The sequence below is a fragment of the Cynocephalus volans genome, chromosome 10, assembly GCF_027409185.1.
Source record: "Cynocephalus volans isolate mCynVol1 chromosome 10, mCynVol1.pri, whole genome shotgun sequence".
NCBI classification, from domain to species: domain Eukaryota; kingdom Metazoa; phylum Chordata; class Mammalia; order Dermoptera; family Cynocephalidae; genus Cynocephalus; species Cynocephalus volans.
In genome coordinates, this window is record NC_084469.1 from 55,770,347 (window position 1) to 55,790,595 (window position 20,249).

Consider the following 20,249-nt stretch of genomic DNA (forward strand, 5'->3'; position numbering starts at 1 on the left):
TGGCATGGAGTAGGTGCTTAATACATTTTCGTTGAATGGTAAAAGGAATGACCCTCGGCCCTCTCCCATGAAGAAGAAATATATGCTTCCTAGCTTCAAGTTTTACTGAGCATCTCCCTGCAAGGCAGGCTGAAGTACGAAGGGCACTGACTGGGACTTCTTGACCAATGGACCTTGCAATTCCAGTCAATTCCCTTGGTAACTCTTTAGGGAGTAAGAGTGGCGATATCCATTTTCAAAAGAAGGGGAGGGGGGTCAGATCCTTGATTTTGCCAGCTGGTGGACTAAATTTGGACATAATTTCCCAGGCTGTAGGTACTTAACAAACAGCAGTTACCCTCAGAATGTGTGATCGACGAAAGAATGGAAGGTAACAAGGCCTCCAGGGCAGCCCCCTGAATCGTGGTCCTGAGGCTCCCGTTGAAGGCAGAGCTCTGGAGCCGCCTAAGCCGGGGAGAGACTACCAGACCCGAGTCTCCTTACACTCGGGCGTCCGGAGCCCCCCGCGTGGGCGGTAGGAAAGGCGTGACCGCCTCTTTAAAAGCAAGGGCCAGGCCTGTTACCTGCGACAGGACTCCCGACAAGGGACGGGTACAGCGTGTGTGACGGCACTCAGGAGCTCCTACGTGGAGGAACAGACCTAGACAGAGCACGTGAGAAGCTATCTTGCAGATACTGCGGAAGGACTCTGCCAAGACAGCGCTTAGCCCCCAACCCCCCGCCCCAAAGACTGACCGAAGAGCGGGGAGTGAGCGCGCGTGCGCACTAACGCGCGCGAGCCCAAACGAAAAGTCTTCCCCGCCGGGGCCCGCGGTAATTTAGAGCCGAGTCGACTAGTGAGCGCGCGTGCGCGAGCGAGCATCGACGACCTCCTTCACGGTCTACCTCTGTTGGGGGTCTAGCGCACTGCTCCGCTTTCCCCGTCTCTCCCGAGGCTCATGCCTTGCAGAGAGGGAGGGAGAGGGCCCTCCAGATGACGGGAAGAGTCAGACAGGGCTGTGAGAAAAAAGAAGAAACTGCCCTAGCTGGGTGAGAAGCGTGGCTCCCGGGCTGGAGTCTGCAGAAGACACGCCTCCATCCCTTACGCCCCTCGGGGCTGCGGAAGTGCTCTGGTGACTGGAGCGGCACGAGACTACCGTTCCCAGAAGGGGGCGCGGTGCGCTGCCTACGACTCCCGGCAGCACCTGCGCGCCAGGCTCTTTTCAGTTCCCTGCCGCCTAGGACGAAACTACAGTTCCCAGGAGGCCTCGCGCGAAGCGGCTTGGAAGTGGGCAGCCTGGAAGTCACTCGGGCCACCGGAGCTGGCGGCGTCTCCAGCGAGCGGCGCGGGGCCGGACGCCGCGGTCGTGGGGCCCGCGGGGCGGGCAGCCGGGACGCTCAGGTATGTGGCTCCGGGTGCAGGAGCGGCCTCGCGCAAGGGTAGCGGGGAATCAGTGGCTGCTCGGATCCCGTGGGTCAGCGCGGACGGGTGACTGGGCGGCCGGCCGGGTATGGGCACCAGCTTTGGGGGGCGGCGGCTCTGGTATTCGCGCCCACTGGACCCGGCCCGACTCGTGCCCGCCTGGCTCAACTTTCCAGACGTACAACCCGGCTCTGTGGGGAAGAGCGTGGAGTCGGGGAGCGGTGGGTTCGCGTCCCGGCGCTGCCGCTTGAGCTGCGTCTGGGGAAACCGCTCTGAATCTCAATTTCCCACTCGGTAAAACAGGGGAAAGAGTGTCTGCTGTTTGCTGGGGGTTCTGTTGAGATCCGATTAACAAAGCATTTGGCACATAGAAGGCACTTACTATGTGTTTGCGTTACTGCTGGCTCCCCGAGAAATAAGGCGAAAATACAATCGGTCGCATAGGGTGACGGTTAGTGGAGCCTATGCATGTTAAGAGCCGAGTCCATGGTTAGCACTCAGTGCAAGGCAGCTGCTGTTAACTTAGATTATTTTAAGAGCTTTGACTTGGGAGGCAAAGAGATTCAAATTTAGACTCTCATTTACCAGCTGTGTGACCTTGGGTAACTGACTTCATCTCTCTGTGCCTTGGTTTCCCTCTCTATAAAATGGGGATTTAAATAGCAGCCACCTTATAGAGTTGTTTTGAGAGTGCAATGAGAATACTGTGTGTAAAGTGCTTAGCGCAGCAGCTGGCACATAGCGCTCAGTAAATGGTACCATTTATTCAGCGTTTTCTCGGTGGCCCAGAGACCCTCTGAGGGTGGGGATCTGGCTGTAGTCTTGGTCTCCCCTGGAGGGCCAGACTCAAATCTGGTCTAATTGGCTTCCCTCCTGCAACCTCAGTATCCTCATTTATAAAATAGAATAATAACAGGATCACTCTCAGAGGGTTGTAAAGGTTTGATGAGAATATATTCCTAGTCCATATCCATCTCTAAGTAGCAGCTCTTGTGTATTATAATTGTTATTCAGTATTCTCCATCTGGCCCAGAGACTGCCTAACTGTGGGCTGTGATATGACAGCCCTGAACTCCCCCACACATTTGCTCCCAGCCTCAGTGTCCCATCTGTAAAATGGTAGTCATAAGACTTTTTGTGCCAGGATTGTTTTGATGATTCCAAGAGATAATTCATGTTTAGTGTTTAGCACAGAGCCTGGCATATAGTAAGCACTTAATAAATGTATCTTGTTTTATTTATTTATTTGTTTGTTTGTTTATTTGTTTATTTATTTATTAATTAATTATAGGCCCTTTCGGCTTCTGTTTGTACCTACAGGGTAGAGTGGAGACAAGGTTAGTGTTTCTTCCCCTCCACCTCCCTCTAAATTTTACTCACCAAAGGTTAAGTTGTGGAACATTCTGCAATATAAGGGCCTAAGAAGAGATGGCACTGCCCTGGTCACCCCCTCACCCCCCAACCCCACTCCCGACAAGCCAGTATATATACTCCAGCACTTTAATTATTGTCCTAGTGCTGCTGTTTCTGATATCCCCTGATGGCTGTCTTTTGGGCACTCTAAACTCAACATCTCCAACCTGAAGTCCTCTACTTCCTTCCAGACCCAGTAGTCACCATCTTGGCATATGGGCCAACATTGACCTGGTTACCCAAGCCAGAAGCTTGGGAGTTGCTCTTCCTCAGCCTTCCCACATCCAGTTGATTGGCAAGAAGGATGGAGCTGCCATTTCATTAAAATGCCATTTCATTGGCCCATATTAGTCTCCCATCGGATGGAACTAAAAGAGGTGGCTTTCTCTGCCAAGGTTGAGTTGTTTCTTTTAAGTCGCCAAGGATTAATGTATGTAAACATATGTAACATTTAAATTAATAAGGGGCAGAGAAGACATTACAGACTTGGCTAGACTACAGTGGCCACAGGTGTGGCACGAAGGCCTGGCTTTCAGGGACCATTTCTTCTGGCAAAGATCAACTGAGCTGTTAATTTCTTTCTAAAAAGTTATACTGTGTCAGTGGGTTAGAATATCCTGTATGGCAATATCCTGGGCATTTGAAGAGGCAGCACACACACCACACACCCAAGAAGAGACTGGGAAGGCATTTATTAGATCTCTGTTTTGGTTGAGTCTGTTATCAAAAACTTGTCATTGTGATTTCATTTGATGATGGAAACCCATAATCTCAAATCAAATTTGTGATGGCCACCAAATTTACCTAAGTGTTTTTTTAATCAGAGGAAATAAAGCAGTGACTTAAAAAAAAAAAAATCTTGGTTGGTCTCAATTGTTAGTGACAACAGCACATGGTTTTATAGCAGTCTGCATAGAATGGTCTAAGAGTTAAATGTGAACCTGTTTTTCAGACATTGCAGTTGTTAGACGGTAAATCAAAAATGGAATTTGGAATGTTCAGTGATTGGTGCCTTTTTTTGCTGCAAAACATTTTGCTGATATATTTCAAACTTAGGTTTAATAACTTGAAAAATCTAAATTGAAGTATTTGTTTTAATAAGAGAATCCAACAGTCATTTCCTTTAACGTAAAGTGTTTGTTTTTAGCTGTTAGAATGAGAGGCTGTTGGACTAGTTTGCACATTTGTGTTTAAAGACTGATATTACTGTCATTTTTTAGGACTGTTCTGGTCATGGACTTTATTTGTGTGTGTGTGTGTGTGTGTGTGAGAGAGAGAGAGAGAGAGAGAGAGAGAGAGAGAGAAGATTGAATTTGGCTTAAAAAAAGCTATGCAAGAAATACATGTTCATTGTAACATATCAAACACTACAGAGATGTAGAAGGAGAATAAGTGCCACCCTCCACTCCAAAATCCTATGCCCCCAGAGATAACCATTTACTCAGACAGTGAGTATCTATTAAGTATCTACTGTCAGGTTTTGTAGATATCATAGTGAACAAAATGGGTATGCTCTCTGCCCTTGGTGATTTGGGTAGATAGTCTCACATGTTTTTCTGTATATATATTGATCTATACAGTACATGCATATATGGATTGTTTTCTTCCTCCTCGCTCATGACTCCCCCAAAAAAGGAGGGGTAGAGATCAAGATACACATATTTGTAACCTCATTTTTGCACTTGATGATTGGGCATATCCCTTCAGTCATTACATGTAGACCTGACTCATTCTTTTTAACAGCTGTATTCAGTATGGAGAGACCTCGCTTTATTCCAGCATTCCCTATTGCTGGACATTTAGGTTGTTTCTTTTACCTCAGCAAACACACATAAGCATTCTTGAACATAGGCAGTATGGCATAGAGGCTAGAAACAGAAACTCTGGGGCAACCTGGCCTGGGTTCAGATCCTGACTGTGCCCTATACTAATTGTGATACCTTGGACAAGTCATTTGTCCTTCTGGGCCTCAGTTTTCTGATCTGAAAATGGGAATGATACCAGTATCTTCTTCATAAGGTGATTGAAAGAGGGTTCAATGAGATCATCTATGTCAGACTTTTAGGGCAGGGCCTGGTACAGCTGTTGCGCTTGATCTTTGAAACCCAAGGTAACTCAAAGCCCTGTGAGGCAGGGCTCACAGGAAGAGTGAATTCAGTCATTGGAAATGCCAGGTAGAAATAAGAAAAAGTTCTAAAGCAGGGATCCACCTTGGAGATGTTGGGGGTCTAGGTTGAGGGACTCAGCTGCCCTGGAATAAAGGGAGGAGATTTGCTCAGAAAAGGACAAGAGGAGCCAACAAAGTGGCCTGACCACAGTGAGTGGTGAGGGTGGTGGGCTGGTGGTGGAGCATCGGTGGGAAATATCACTCCTCACATTTGCAAGAAGTGTGTGAAGGTTGGAAGGTGGCTTAGGTGGCAGACAGGTCTGGGCTTAAGTTCCAGTACAGCCACTAACTTATAAGGTGTGCACTGAGCTATTTTCTTCATTGGCAAAATAGGTATGATAGTAGTCTTTACCTCAGTGGTTGTTGGAGACTGAATGAAATGACTACAAGACTTTCAGCACATTAGACTGTCATTAGCCCTGAGTAATTAGCTGGTGGAGACACACAATACACAAGATAATAATAAAAAAAAAATCTCGGTCCTTCCACTTTCAGCTGGTTTTAAGTATAATGGAGTAAATAACAGGATGAAGGGATAGAAAGCGGTTAGTGGGGCAGGATGGTGTTGGGAAAAGGTGGTTACTTTAGCTCAGATGGTGAGGGATTCTCACTGAGGGGAGTCCTGTGAGCTGAGACCTGAATGAGCAAGCAACACCAGTTGTGCCAAGAGTTGGAGGAAGAACATTCCAGGCAGAGGCAACAGCAAGTGTAAAGGCCCAGAGGTGGGAATGAGTTTGCTACAAAAACAATACTGTTTTCTATTATGACTAGAGAAGGGTGAATTCCTATTTTTCAAGTTCACACTATAATTTTTGTAAAATAGTGATAATGATAGCAACTAACATTTACCTAGCACTTGCTGTGTGGTAGATGCTCTTCTAAGCATTTCACACATTCCCTCAGTTAATCCTGACTATAGTCCAATGAAGTAGTTAATTTTATTGAGCTCATTTTACAGAAGAGGAAACTGACTCCAGGCTCTGTGCTCTTTACTCGCATGCCAAACTCTCTCTCTTCCCAGGCCCTCTTTACTAGGCAGAGGCAAATTTAGGAAGTGAACACAGCATTTCCTTTCCATGATGTTTGACATGCAAAGCACTGCAGACTATATTTAGTACTTAATTCTTGAGGCTGCAGGAGCGGTCTGGGATGTTGTGGCATCATTTCCACTGACAATAAGACATGATAGGGTGGGTTTCTGTTGGGATGGTTTGTAGGTTGTTTCAAAACTAAAGGCTTTTCAGCAGAGCCTAGCAAATAAAGCAAGGTGACTGTGTGGCTGTCACACTGACAAAGGTTAACATGGAACAAGGTGTGATGGCTAAGGAGAGTAAGCTGGGTGAGTGTCATTTGGGTAAGCTTTGCAAGGGGACTTAGGCTGGCAGGCGAAAGGGTATTTTAAGTACCAGACCAGCCTTATGGCCTGCTAAAATATCATAGTACAGCCCAGCAACTAAAATGATGATGCCTGGCCCTGCAGGGGCCCCAGGATCCTGCCCCAGCACCATGACCTGTGTCCATTTTGATCTGGTACAGCCTGGGCCTTATGGGTTGTTAAATATTTTGAATGAAGGGTGGCCCTGGTTAGATGTGAGGACAGTAGTGTGTGTTTTTAAGATCAGAAGTATGGAAAGCATCTTTATCCATCCGTCTTTATCAGACATTTCTTCTACCTATCCTATATGCCAAGGCCCCGTGCTAGACACTGACAATGTAGAGTTGAGTAGAACACTGTTTTGGCAGTGCTGTTCATTAGAATTACAGTGTGAGCCACTGATGAGGATCACATATGTAACTTAAATTTTCTTTTTTTTAATGTGTGACCACATTAAAAAATGTAAAAAGAAACAGAGGAAATTAATTTTAATAATATATTTTTTTATCCAAAATACCATTTCAACATGTAATCAATATAAAAATTAATGAGATATTTTACATTTTTTTCATATTACATCTTAAAAATACAATGTGTATTTTACACTTTCGGCACATCTCAATTTGCACCAGCCACATTTCAAGTGCTCAGTAGCCACATGTGGCAGATAAGTGGCTACCATATTGGACAGCGTGGGCCTAGGGTGTATGACTCACATGTAAATCAAGGGTGGTGGTTCATAGTGATGGATCAAAGATGCGGTTCCTGTTTTATCTTGGTGGAGAACAGCAAAGGAGTGATGAAAAGCATGTTTATCATAAGCAGGTATAACTAACCTTACAGCTACCATCTGTCAAAGGCACCCTATGTGCTTGACATTGTGTTTAGTGTTAGTGTGTTCCTGTGTTCTGAGGTGGCAAGGGCTGTGGTTATTTCCATTTTACAGATGAGAAAGCTGAGGTACGGCAACAAGAGGCTTCTTACTCAAAGTTGGCAAGTGGTGGAGGCAGAATGAGCTCAGGTGCAGAGTCCATGCTTTTAAATCTCCACTGTATGTGCTGCATTAGAGAATGTTTGAGGGGGATGGGGTCTGAGTTTTTAACAATGAAAACCATAGTAAGGACTTGTTGCACAAAATGAATTTCCAGAGTTTGTCAGCATCAATCCCTGGGTTTGTGTTGGTGCCGGGGTGCTGGTTTGAGACTTGAGCGACTGACAGATCCACTTCTTAAATGGAGCTCTAGGTTTGCTGGAAACAGAGACCTTACTCCCAGGAAAGGGAGGGATCTTTGGGGACTGGGGAGGCAGGAAAGTGAGGAAGGCAAGGAAAAGGGCCCAAGCTGTTTGAAAGCTTATTTCTTCTAACTGCTTTTCTCTTGTGTCTGCTGACTCTGGCCTCACAGCTGTGGGCTCCTATGGGAGCTGTGTCAATTCCTCCTGTGAGTTCAGCAGCATCAGAGCTTAGCATGTGGGTCTTGCCCTTGTTCGGATTAAAAGACATTACTTGGTGGGTGGGAGGTGGGGAGGTGATATCACAGTGGTTTCCTCTGTCAACTCTATGGGGGTTGTGGCTCTAGACTTTTAGTTACTCTCTTGGTTCAGGGTTCCCCATCTCAGACAGGATGAATCTGGGCCTCCTTCCCAAACAAGGCAGGTGCTAGAGATTGAGTTTGTTCATGTCCCCAGATGATGATTCACCACTCTTATCTCCTACTACTGGACAGTGCCTTAACATGTAAAAGATTCACAGTAAGTATCTGTCAACTGAATTAATGATACTAGCCAGCATTCACTGAGCTTTTACTATGTACAAGGCAATGTTCTGAGTGCTTTTCATGAAGTATCTCATTTAGTCCTTGTAACTACTTCTTAGGGTAGGTGCTGTTGTTATTCTCATCTCTTGTATGAGGAAACTGAGGTCCAAAGAAGTTCAAGTCACAAAGCTGGTGAGTCTCAAAGACAGGATTCAAACCCCAGCCACTGGCTCCAGAGTCCAGGCTCTACCATCTCTCCATGAATAGACAGATGGATGTATGGAGTAGGCAGGTAGGACTATCCTCACTAGTTGTAGCCGTTCCACTCCACGTGTGGTCACTGGTCTGTTCTGGGGTAGGCCCGCATCAGATCCCAGGCCCCGTTGGGCCTGGAGGCTTGAACACCTTTTTGGGCATGTGGTTTTTTTATGATTCTGGAACCTCACTTCCCCTTTCTTTAACATAATAAAAACTAACTGGATATTTGGTATTATTAAGGAATTCTTGTTAGTTTTTCAGATGTAGTAATGGTATTGTGGTTCTGTTTAAGAAAAAAGTACTTAAGATGTACATTCTAAAATGCCTATGAATGAACTATTAAGATGTCTGGGATTTGCTTTAAAATAATACAGACAGGCAGAGAGTGGAGGGGACAAGTGTGGGGGGTGAATGAGAGATGAAATAAGATTGGCCACAAGTTGATAACTGCTGACGCTAGGCAATGACGGCTTGCTATGCTCCTTTTTACCTTTGTTTGTTTGAAATGTCTCATCATGAAAAGTTAAAAACAAGTACAAATTCACTCAGCATGTATGTGTTTCAAGCTCAAGTGTACATATGAAGGAATTTCCTGCCTCTGCCCAGTCCACTTATGTAATAAAAGTGTTTGCTTTTTTTTCTTTATTATACGAGTCAATACTTGGCCCAAGGCTTTGGAAACTCCTTTGGTAAAGCAGGCGTCCAGCAGCAGTGAGAATAGCCAGCAAGGCTCCAGCAGCTACAAGTTTCCTCAGCTTCTCTCGAACGCAGGCCACAGTGGCACTGGCCTTTGAGTTAGTTTGCTGAGGTCTCTCTCCTGAGGTTTGTTTCCCTCCAGCACCTGATTGTGGGGCCCTTCCCACATTTTTTCCAAAGAACTTGTTTCAACAAGAGGCCTCAGATCCTCCCCTGATCCTCCCCTCAGGATAGACATACACAGATCCTTTGACAGCCTGTCCTTCCTCTGCTGGCTCTTTGTTAAGGCCCCACATGGAACCAGAATCCAGCATTTGGTTTGCCTACAGCACAGCAGTGGGAGGCAGGGGAAGTGCCCCTTTCAGTTCTGACTTTGGACAAAAGAAGGGAAGGGGCAAGATGCAGCTTGTGACTGTGCCTCAGACATTATGATATTTCCAATCACACCAGCAGTTAAGACTCCTTCACAGCAAATGTGCACTCCCATTCACATCAAGCAGAAGCCCCTGTTGCATTGGTTACTTTGGGGTCTGTAACTTAACAGCAAATTAGTATGTGGTGAAGTTTTTATGTAGATGTTGCAGGAGAAGAGGGGAACGTTTGGGATTTTCTGCTGTTTGTTTGCTTCCCGGGAGGTAGAGGTGGTTGATGTGAAGGGGGGCACTGGTTGGTCTGATCCTGCCAGAGTGCTGGCGCCTTTTGTTCCATCTGACGATTAGCTCTTTTCTGCTGTGCCCTGTTCCTCCACTGTGCTCTTGGTTTGCAGGAAGGGAGTCAGGGGAAGTCCTGCATCCCCTCCAGCTTCTGGAGAGAGTATTGGGAGCACTGGCTTGATTTTTGTGTGTTTCCCATTGTGGACTCGCACAGTTGGATCTGAGGGTGGCAAACCCCAAATGCTGACACTGTGCATCTGATTTTTAAACTTACTCACTTCAGTAAGTACTCACTGAGAGCTGAGTACTGTTCTAGATACTAGAGATACAGCAGTGGGGAAGTCAGACGACACTTCTCGCCCTTCTGGGGCTCACGTTTAAGTGGGTATTCAGTCTACAAACGAGATAAGTAAAATGTATACTGTGTTAGATGGTAATAAGTGATAAGGGGAAGAAATAAGGCAGGGAAAGGAGATGTGAAGTGTTAGGGTGGAGGGTGTTGAAATTTTAGACAGGGTGGCCAGGGAGAGCCTGGTGAGATTGAGGAACTCACAAGAGGCCCATGTGGCTGGAGCAATGTAAGCCAGAGGAGGGTGAGAGGGATGACGGCAAGGGTGACAAGTTTGCAGATCTGTTAGGATCCAGTGTAGGTTTGTCTTTTCTCTGATTGAGATGGGAAGATATTGCAGGGTTGATTGATTTATTAAATTTTATTAAATTTTGAATAGTGACCCTCAGTGCATAGAACCAAAGGAACAAAAATAAGGAACCCAGTGCCCTTCCCCAGAGACCACCACCGTCCCAGTTTCTTGCTGGTGATCAGTTCTCTGACACTGCATTATTTGAGTGAGTTTCCTGGCTTATATTAGGTTGAACCATAAGAAGTTGCCTTTGTATGGGTCAAGAATGACTAAATATTAGCAATTTTATGAAGTTCAGCCTAACAGCTTGCTTTCAGGAGCATGAGAAATTTGGCCAAGTCTTCCTTGCCCTAAGGATTTGTGGTCAGAGGTTGGGACCTCCAACCCCCTCCATTGTCCCATCTTGTGTCTTTCAGTGACAGGCCCAACAGTGTCTATGACACCAGTATGTAAAACTCCCCATCCCACCTGTAGCCCCAAACCCAGGCTTGCTAAGCCTGACAAGAGACTTCCTCTTCCTACTGCAACCTTACCTAGGGGAAGGCATTAGTTATTCTTTGGCTTTCTGTATCTAGGCGCCACCAGTTTTGAAATCACTGAAAGCTCCCAGAGGGAACAGCACTTCTGGACTCTTGCTGGATGTTTAGTATGACTCCACATAGTGGGGGTGCTTTCTGGGGGTGGGCAGAATTTGTGGGCATTCTGGATCAGTAACTGAGCTGTCACAGCATCCAGCTTGGAGTGTCCTTGGGAGTATCTGCCGGGACACAACAGCTTAGTCTGTGGGAGGAGGCCTGAGGAGCCATGGTCTGGATGTGGTAGAAAGACCCCTCAGCTCCTCCTGTTTGTCACACCCCTGTGCTGACCAGAGAGGTGCAAGTCCTCGTAGAACTGCAGGGCACCCGGCTAGGTCCTAGGGAGTAAAATAAACTTAAAGAAGATGTGGAGCCAGCTTTGGGAGAGCTCCATCAGGAAGTTGTCAGTTGGTATGCCTTTGGCTGCAAGCAATAATAATAATAATAGCAGGAGCAACATCGGCAGCAGCCAAATAGGTAATTTATATAGCACCAACTGTATGCTAGACACTGTGCTAGGTGCTTCACGTGAAGTGACTCATTTAAGCCTCCCAACAACCCAGGAAGATAAGTATTCTTCTTATTCCCCTTTTGCAGTTGAGACAACTAAATTTAAGTAACTTGCTAAGGTCACATAGCTGGAAAATTGTGGTGACATGATTTGGGTCCAAGCAGTCTGACTCCAGAGGCCATACTCGTAACTCTTAAACTCTGTGTGCTACTGCAGTGGTTCTCAAACCTGAGCAAGCATCAGAATCTCCTGGAGGGCTTGAAAGACACAGATTTCTGGGTACCCCTTCCCTGAGAGTATCTGATTCTGTAGGTCCAGCTTGAGAATTTCCATTTCTAACAAGTCTCCTGGTGCAGGAGGCACATCTTGAGAACCACTGATCTACTGTAGTAGGAAGTCCAAATGAAATTGGCCTGAAATTAGGAGATTTATGATTTCGTATAACAAAGAAGCCCATAGGTAGGCAGCACATGGTTGACTAATTAAGCAGTTCCACAATGCCTGGGAGGACCCAATCCCTGTTCTTGATGTCACTCTGCCACCCATGATGTGTCTCCTGTGTCCTCAGGCTGCCTGTATGGCCACAAGATGACTGCTGTGGTTCCAGTTGACACACCCTGACAGCCGTATCAGCAACAGAAAGAGGGCATCTCTCACTCACTATGTGTCTCTTTAAGAGTGGGCAAACCTTTTATTGATGAACTGCCTCTCAGATTCCCTTCATATCTCATTGGCCAGCATTGTAACACATGACCATGCCCACAGGAATAACAGGCAAGGGCCAATCCATCAGGCAACTCTCTTGGGGCTGGGGCTGGAGCCAGCCTTACCTGAAGTACCTGGCACTGGGCAGAGAGTAGCTATGGGAATAAAATCAGAGTACTACTTAGGACAGGACTGGGAAAGGAGAGTGCATATTCGGTAGACAAACAACTGGATCTGCTGCAGAAATGAGTGAAACAAAGTAAAAGCAAAATACCCATGCATTTTTGTATCATTGCACTTACCAGCTTTGTTTTGTAATTACCACAATCAGAATTTAGCTTTTTGTTTTGTAATTATGTCTACCTTTGAAAATATGTGCACAGAATCCCTGTACCATAGGAAATATCAATCTCGTTGAGACACCAAATATTTCATGTGAAAATTCAGGGAAACCCAAGTTGGGTGACAAGGCAGCAGTCTGAAGGTTCATGGTCTTCAAGAGCACTTGCTCTGCTCAGAAACACCTGGATCTCACTCCTCTCTCTGCTCCTAACCCACTCCTATTCCAGGTGCTCCTTGCAGAGGCTCACTTTCCCCCTCTGAGGACTGCCTATTGTAGGGTTGTTGTGTGGATGAAAGGAGAGGATGCAGGGGCAAGTGCTTACCCCCAGTGGCTGGCACATGGTAAGTGCTCAAGAATATGGCCTCTGCTGTTCACATATTAAATGTAACTTATTAATTAAATAATTAAATATCATTTACTAATCCTGCACTCTCCTCCAGTGACCTACGAAAGTGACCGTCCCTTTTGCAGACTGAAATCTCCTGTGGATACCTGTTGCTACTGCTCATGACCACAGTGTAAAGTGATTGCCCTGCAGAGGGACTCAGGAATGTAGCACGGGCTCTGGGGCTAGAATGCCTGAGAGCAAGTCCTGGATCTTTCTTGGGCTCCCTGGGTGACCTTGGGCAGCCAGCCACTCACAATGTCTCAGTTTCCATATCTCTAAGGTGGGGCTGGTAATGGTACTGTCCTCCTAGGCTGCTGGGAGGATTCAAGTGCATTAAAGCATGTGAAGCACTCAGAACGCCACAGTGCCTGACCCATAGTAAGCCCTCGGTACACAATATGTCTGCTATTGTTTCAGTATTTTGTGCCACAGGGGACTGTAAGCTCCCTCTGGACACAGTTTATGTGGTTGTTGTTTACCACTGTGTACCAGTGCCTGACTCAGAATAGACATTCTATTTTTTTATATGTGTGGATGAAAAGGTCAGTAAGAGCCTTTCTTATCCTTTTTTCTTTCAGCTGCTCTGAATTTAAACTCCATGACCATGAGTTAATTACTCCCTATTTTGAAGGTGCAGTAGTGGACCTGACTGAATCTGAGGGTGGGCTGTGATAACTGCAGCTGATGGTTATTGAGCATTTTTGTGGGCCAGAGCTAAGTGCTATCCATCAAGATCTCAGTGACTCCTCACCCCCATCCCATTTGATGGATGAGGAAACTGAGGACCAATGGGGGCACCTGCCTCTCCTCACAAGAGATCTAGTGTAGTGGTTAAAAGCAGGAACTCTGGAGCTGCTCTGCCTGGGTTGAATCCCTACTCTACCGCTCTCTTGCTATGGGACCTTCAGCCTGTGACTTCTCTGTTCAACTTTTTCGTGTCTGTAAAATAGGAATGATAATAGTTCCTACTTAGGGGGTAGCTGTGAGGGTTAGGAGACATAATTCTTATGAAGTGCTTGGAACACTCAGATTGTGGTTGGTTATTGTTGCTATTATTATTAGCCAGAGCCTTTCAGTTGTGCTCCCAAGGCTGACTGGAGGAGTCCAGCAGCACTGTTTGTTTGTTTTTTTGATGTCCAGTGCAATGTTTAATCATTAAGCTACACTGCCTCTGTGAGCCAGCACCCCATCTGCACAGGCAAAGGACCCCACCTGTGGATTGTCGGTTGTGAGTGAAGCAGGCAGGCTCAAGCTCTGGGCAGGGGATGCTGTGGGCACAGATCCAGCGCTGGCTCGTTTAGTGAACAGGTGGCTCGTTCCTGAATTGGAAGTAAAAGACCAGCCGCCTTTTGTTACCTTTGAGCTTTCTCTTAAGCCCATTCAGACTCCTCGGACCACGTGTCTGATGAGTAAGGAGTCCTTTTATTTCTCTCCCCGAAAGGGACTGTTGGCAAAACAGCCCTCTTTGGGAACGCGCCTGTTCACGAAGGCCAGCCATCTCTTGGGGAACTCCGGTGGCTGGCGTGTTCTTGCAGCTGTTGAATAAGTCGCTGTTAGAAGCTGGCACGGCAGGTTCCCGTTTCCGCATTCCAGACACCCACAGCTCGGGGGAGGCACCACCCGAGGTCGAGTTTGGCCTGGAGAGCTCAGGCAGGTGGACTTTGCCTTGGGAAGACCCAGGACAGAAGCTGCACCTGGGGCTAACCTGACAGTCACCTGCCTACTTTGTGATCAGGGCTGTGTTCGGGACATCTTTTAGGTGAGCAGTGTTTATTAAGTCTGTCAGTGACTTGTAGAGAAAGTTAATAGTGTGTTTCTTCTTTCAGGGAATTAGACTGTTGGCTTTTTTGTTTTCTTTTTCCTTTTCTCCCATGAAATGTTTACCTGTCTGCTTCTGACTGTGAAGAAAGGGTGGGCGGAGCGTTGAGGGAGTGAGGAGAAAATGGAGGACATTTCACCTAAGAGAAGGAATCAGTGACTCTTTAATTTAGCTCCTACTGGATATAAACTTCTGTGCTGGGGGCTGTGGGGCATCCCAGCCAGGCAGTGACGAGTGTATGGTCTCAGGTGAGTTCCGTTCCTTCTCTGGGCCTGTTTCCTCTTCTTATGAAATGGGAAATAGAAGCAGTACCCGATGAGTCATATATGTAAAGTGCTCAGGGCCTGGGCACAGAATGGTGCTCAAATATCAGTTCTCCTTGTGCTGCCATCCCAACCCTTGGCCCCCCACGTTTCCTTTCTGACCCCATCTCTGACTTGTCAACCACTTGCTTGCCATACGCCAGCTATGCTGGCCTCTTGCTGTTCCTCCCTCAGAGCCTTTGCCCTGGCTGTTCCCTCTGCTTGGAACACTTCCCGTGGTACCCCAGAGCCCCCTCCCTCCTTCAGGAATCTGCTCAGATGTCACCTTCTCAGTTTGGCCTATCTCCTTAAGTAGCTCCTTCTCCATCACTCTGTAGCCCTTCACTCTTTCATTTTTCTTCATAGCATTTATTACCACTTGACATATATTTGTTTATCATCTGCTCCCCAACTGTAGGCTCCATAGAGGCACAGGGATTTTTGTGTTTATCCTGGTAGAACAGTTCCTGGCACGTGGTAGGTGTGGGATAAGTTGTTTTATGAATGAATTTAAAATATCAGGTGCAACATTGTCTGAGGATGGGTGGCCGGCCCCATTTGGGGTCTGAATAGAATGTGAGCATATCGAGGAAACTTTGGCAGTGGGTGAGGTGGCATGCACGAATGCTTCCCCATGGTCACCCAGTGGTTTGCTGGGGCCTGCCTGCAGCATCCAGCCCTCTGGCTTCCTGTCCCTCAGCCCCTTCAGTCTGTGCAGTCCAGGCACTTGCAGTGGCTTCCCTGGGCAGTCTCAGTGCATGTGGCATGGAACAGAAGGCCTTGGCCCTAGTGAGTGTAGAGGATGTCAGGTTAATTTAGGTGGGGAAGGCATTGTCGAAGATACCACCCGTGTACCGACATGCCATGTATATGGAAAGCTAACTTTATCTCCAGGCACTGCTTGGTGTTCCTGCAGTGAGGAGGCCAGGGAATGCCTGGGAAATAAGAATGAACTGGTCAGGCACCGTTTATCTGTCTCCCCTGCTTTAATAGGCGATAATTCTTGCTCTGGGGCTGAGCAGGTTTTAATTAAATGGTGAGCCTGAAGTATCTGACAGTGTAATAGCTGACACATCCTCATCTGTTTTCTGGCTCCCAGTGTCAGCAATTGGTTCTGTAAAAAATATCCTGGGCAGGACTTCCCCGAGCTCCATGGAGTGAGGCCATCTCGGATTTCTCCCCACAGCATGAGGCACTGAAGTGCTGGTGGGCTTCGTGCTGCCGTATCGCACGTCATCACACATTGGGGCCTGCTCTTGTAAGAATCTGCAAAGTGTTAGAGGAGCTGCTCCTACAACATTTAACTCTGTCCTTTGAGCCGCAGGTACAGTATTTTTGGGGTTGAGTTGGGGACTCTCCTGGGAGGCCATTTTATATAATGCTGGAGTCTCAGCACTGCCTAAGCTCTGGGCACAATATTTATCTTCTCTGGGCCTCAGTTTCCTTGTATGGAAAATGGGGATAATTAATAGTACCCGCATTAAATGAGAAGTTAAAGTGAGATCAGGTGACTCAGCACTGTGTCTAGTGCATAGAAAGAACTCAGTAAATGGGGATGATAATTATTTTTATGAATTGGTTTCTAGCCCCTTTTTAATATTTTCAGTCTGTCCATTTTTTGTGGGCTCCTTCTCTCTTCCTTCTCCTGTCCGCCCCACCCCCATGTCAGCCTCCTCCCCAAATCCCTCACCCATGGTAACAATCAAGTACTGTATGTATCTTTCCACATTTTCTCCATGGTTATATAATCCTATAAGGGATAATATTTCCCTCATTTTGCTGCATTTTGCTTTTCTCAAATAGCAATACTGTGTGGAAATGCCCGTGAGTCCTCAGGTAGTGCTCAAATGTTCTCTTTTAGTGGCCGTGTTAACACACGGGGGGGGGGGGGGGGTGTGTACCATAATTTATTTGGCTTGGGCATCATTGATGTGCGCTCCCTTTGTTTCTAGGTTTTTTCACCCCCCCCCAAATTATTATTTTTATTGATAGCCTTCTTTAATTAGATTGCAGGCATCCAATCTGCATAGCCACCTTGTTAAGCCTTTGAGAATGAATATGAAGTAATATTAGTGCAATGATGCCTCTTGTCCAGATAGGAGATGTATTTTCTGAGGGTCCTCCCCAGGTCCAGCACAATGTTGAACTGTCTACTTTAAGTGCTTTTTAATTATAAAAATGATAAATAGATTCATCACCCTTATACAGGTTAGTTGTGCTTAATGGGTACTTATTACAAAATAAGAGAAAAAGGAAAGGTTTATATTTTTTTCATATTAACACTCTTTGTTGGAAATCAGAATAGACAAGAGATTTTTGTTAGGATTTGTGATCTATTGGCATGTTTCTTTCTTACTAGGTGGCACTTTAGTTAGGGAATGTGTTTGTCTTTATGAAACTTGTACAGTGTTGTACCCGGATAGAGATTCTTTCTAGTTATCTGTTGCTTCACAACAAGCCACCCCAAACTTAATGCCTTAAAATAACAACAGTTTATTATTTCTCATGAATCTGTGGTTGACTGAGGCCCAACTGGATGGCTGTTCTGTTGGTCTTGCTTGGGGTCTGTTATGGGGCTGCAGTCAGAGGGTGGATGGGCTGGAACATTCAAGATGGTTTCTCTCAAATGGCATGTTGGAGATGGCTGGGCCCCTGTCTCTCCATGTAGTCTCAGGACCTCTTCTTCCATGTGGCCTTGCTAGCCAGTAGCCAGACTTATAAATGGCAGCCCAGGGCTTTTTAAGCTTCCTTAAGGCACAGGTAACTGGCCTTGCATCACTTCTACCTCATTCTGTTGGCTAAAGTGTCAGAGTGTCAGCCCAGATTCATTGTGGGAGAGATGATGTAAGACTTGAGCTCCAGGAGGTTTGGTCCATTGGGGGCCATCTTTGGGCAGCTGCTATCACAGTGTTCATTTTCGCACAGTAGAAGTGCAGAGCTCAGCAGGATGAGGTGGTGCTGCAGCTTACCATCTCTCCAGTGCCCCAGGCTCCTCTCTTCTGCTTTGCCATCCTTAGCCTCACAGTCATAAGATGGCTGCTCCACTTCCAGCCCTGGTGTCCTTGTTAGAGGCAGGAAGAAGCAAAGCTTTAAGGAAAGGAGATAGCTCCTCTGTCAGGAACTGAAATCCTTAACAGGCTTCTGCTGTGTCTCTTTGGCTACATCTTTGTGACATGACCACCCCTTTCTGCCGGGAAGTCTGGGAAGTACAGTTTTTTAGCTGGGCTCATTGCCACCCTGAGCATAGGGTCATTAAGGAAGAAGGTGGAGAATGGACATGTTTGGTAGACACCTACAAATGGTCTGCTCAGACAGCCGCAGCAGTGGTGAGTAAGTGGAAGCAGCATGCGTTCATTTATGGACTATTTATTTATTTATTGGCAGCTGGCCGGTACAGGGATCCGAACTTGTGACCTTGGTGTTTTAAGGCTGCACTCTAAACAACTGAGCTAACCAGCCAGCCCATTTATCAGCTATTTTAGTAAGTTCCCAGGATGGGCAAGGCCCTGGGTTTCTTCTCACAGAGGTTATAAGGGTCAGGCAACCGAATACATCTGGGGGTTAAACTGACCAGGATCATTTGAAGGTCTTGACCAGATAACTTCTCGGCCCATATCTCTCCTGTAGACATTTGAAGTTAGACTAATGATAATAGTAGCCAATCTCATGAAGGGCTTAACTTGTGTAGAGGAGCTGTCATGAGTAATTTTCACGAACCAACTCATTTAATTTCCACAATGGCCGTAGGAGGTAGGCACTGTTTTCATCCTCTTTTCTCAGATGCAAACACAGAGGCACAGAGAAGTTAAATAACTTGCTGTATGTTCTCCAGCGAGGTGTAGTGCTGTTGAATTGCAGTCTCTGCTGGTCTGGCTCTGGAGCCATATTCTAAACCACTTTGCTATTCTGCTTTATTTTATTTATTACAACAAATATTTCTTGGTGAAATGAATATGTAAGTGAGAGAAGAACAAAACATGAAACAGAAACCACTTACAACTCCATCCCCTCCACTCCCACTTCTACCTCATTGGGCCCATCTGTTAGTAACTTGGTGTATTTTCTTTCTCAGCTCTTTCTTATCCAATTTTTAAAAGATGGCCTTTGGGGACACAAAATTGGATTAATAACAATCCTTGGTGCATGATACACGGGCATTTTTGGTCTGTGCAAAAATGTCTGTCTGTCATAATAAACAACCATTAGGGTACTGTCCACCTAAGAACTAGAACATTATCAATAACTTATATATACCAATATGGTATTCCCCATTCATTCTCCTGCCTGCTCTCCCAGAGGTAATCACTGTCTTAAATTTTTTTTTTATCATTCTTTGTCTTTTGAACTTTATAAAAATGATATATTGCATGTAGTCTTCTGGGTTTGCATTTTTCACTTAATATTATGATTCTAAGATAGATCCAGACTGTTTAGTACAGCTATAGTTCATTCATTTTTTTACTGCTATGTAATATTCCAGTGGTTGAATATACTACATTTTTGTCCATGCCAATGGACATTTTGTTAGTTTTCAGATGTTTTGCTATTCAGGCTACTATGAATATTGTTACACATATTTCCTGGTGTACGTGGACAGGAATCTCTTTTGGGTGTGTCCTAGATATGACATTTCTGGGTTGTAGGATGTGATCATCTTTAACTTTGCCAAATATTGCCAAACTGTACTGTGGACATTCCCACCAAGTATGTGTAAGAGTTCCTGTTATTCTATATCCTTGTCACACTTGGTTTTGTAAAGCTTTTTTATATTTTCCAGTCTGATGGATACAAAATGAAATCTCATTGTCGTTAATTTGAATTCTCCTGAAGACTAGTATGGCAGAATATCTTCCATTCGTGTTTCTTCTTCTTCTGGATAGTGCTTGTTTATTTTGCTTTTTTTTTTTTTTCTTTTCTTATTGGTTTGCAGGTATTCTTTATATACTCTGGTTACTAGTCCTGGGGCAGCGGCTTATTTAACCTAATGAAAGCTTTATGATCCTCGTTTCATCATTTCTTTGGTTGTCTCCTCTCCTGTGTCTGCTTTCCCCCAACTCCATGACAACTCTTTGTGTACCCCCAGCTCACAGTGATTGTCTCTTCTCTGGAACAGTCCTCAATTTGGGGGCACTTGTATACATTTGTGTAGATACATGACTAGGCCTGTTCTATCTACTCTGCCATAGCATATTTTGGTAGTGTTAGTGGTCACAGATGACAATTGCCTAGATCCATTATTTCATTTGG

At 45.7% G+C, this 20,249-nt stretch overlaps 1 protein-coding gene across 4 annotated transcripts in view; it reads left to right on the top strand.

Annotated features, from left to right (window-relative positions):
* Window positions 1-1,273: 1,273 nt before the first annotated feature.
* The window catches only part of SIPA1L3 (signal induced proliferation associated 1 like 3), a 230,366-nt gene continuing 211,390 nt past the window's right edge, over window positions 1,274-20,249 (top strand). For all 4 annotated transcript variants that reach the window (XR_010024615.1, XM_063110753.1, XM_063110754.1 and 1 more), the window contains exon 1: window positions 1,274-1,381. The gene's annotated coding sequence lies outside the window, so the exon portion shown is untranslated. The remainder of the gene's footprint in view (window positions 1,382-20,249) is intronic.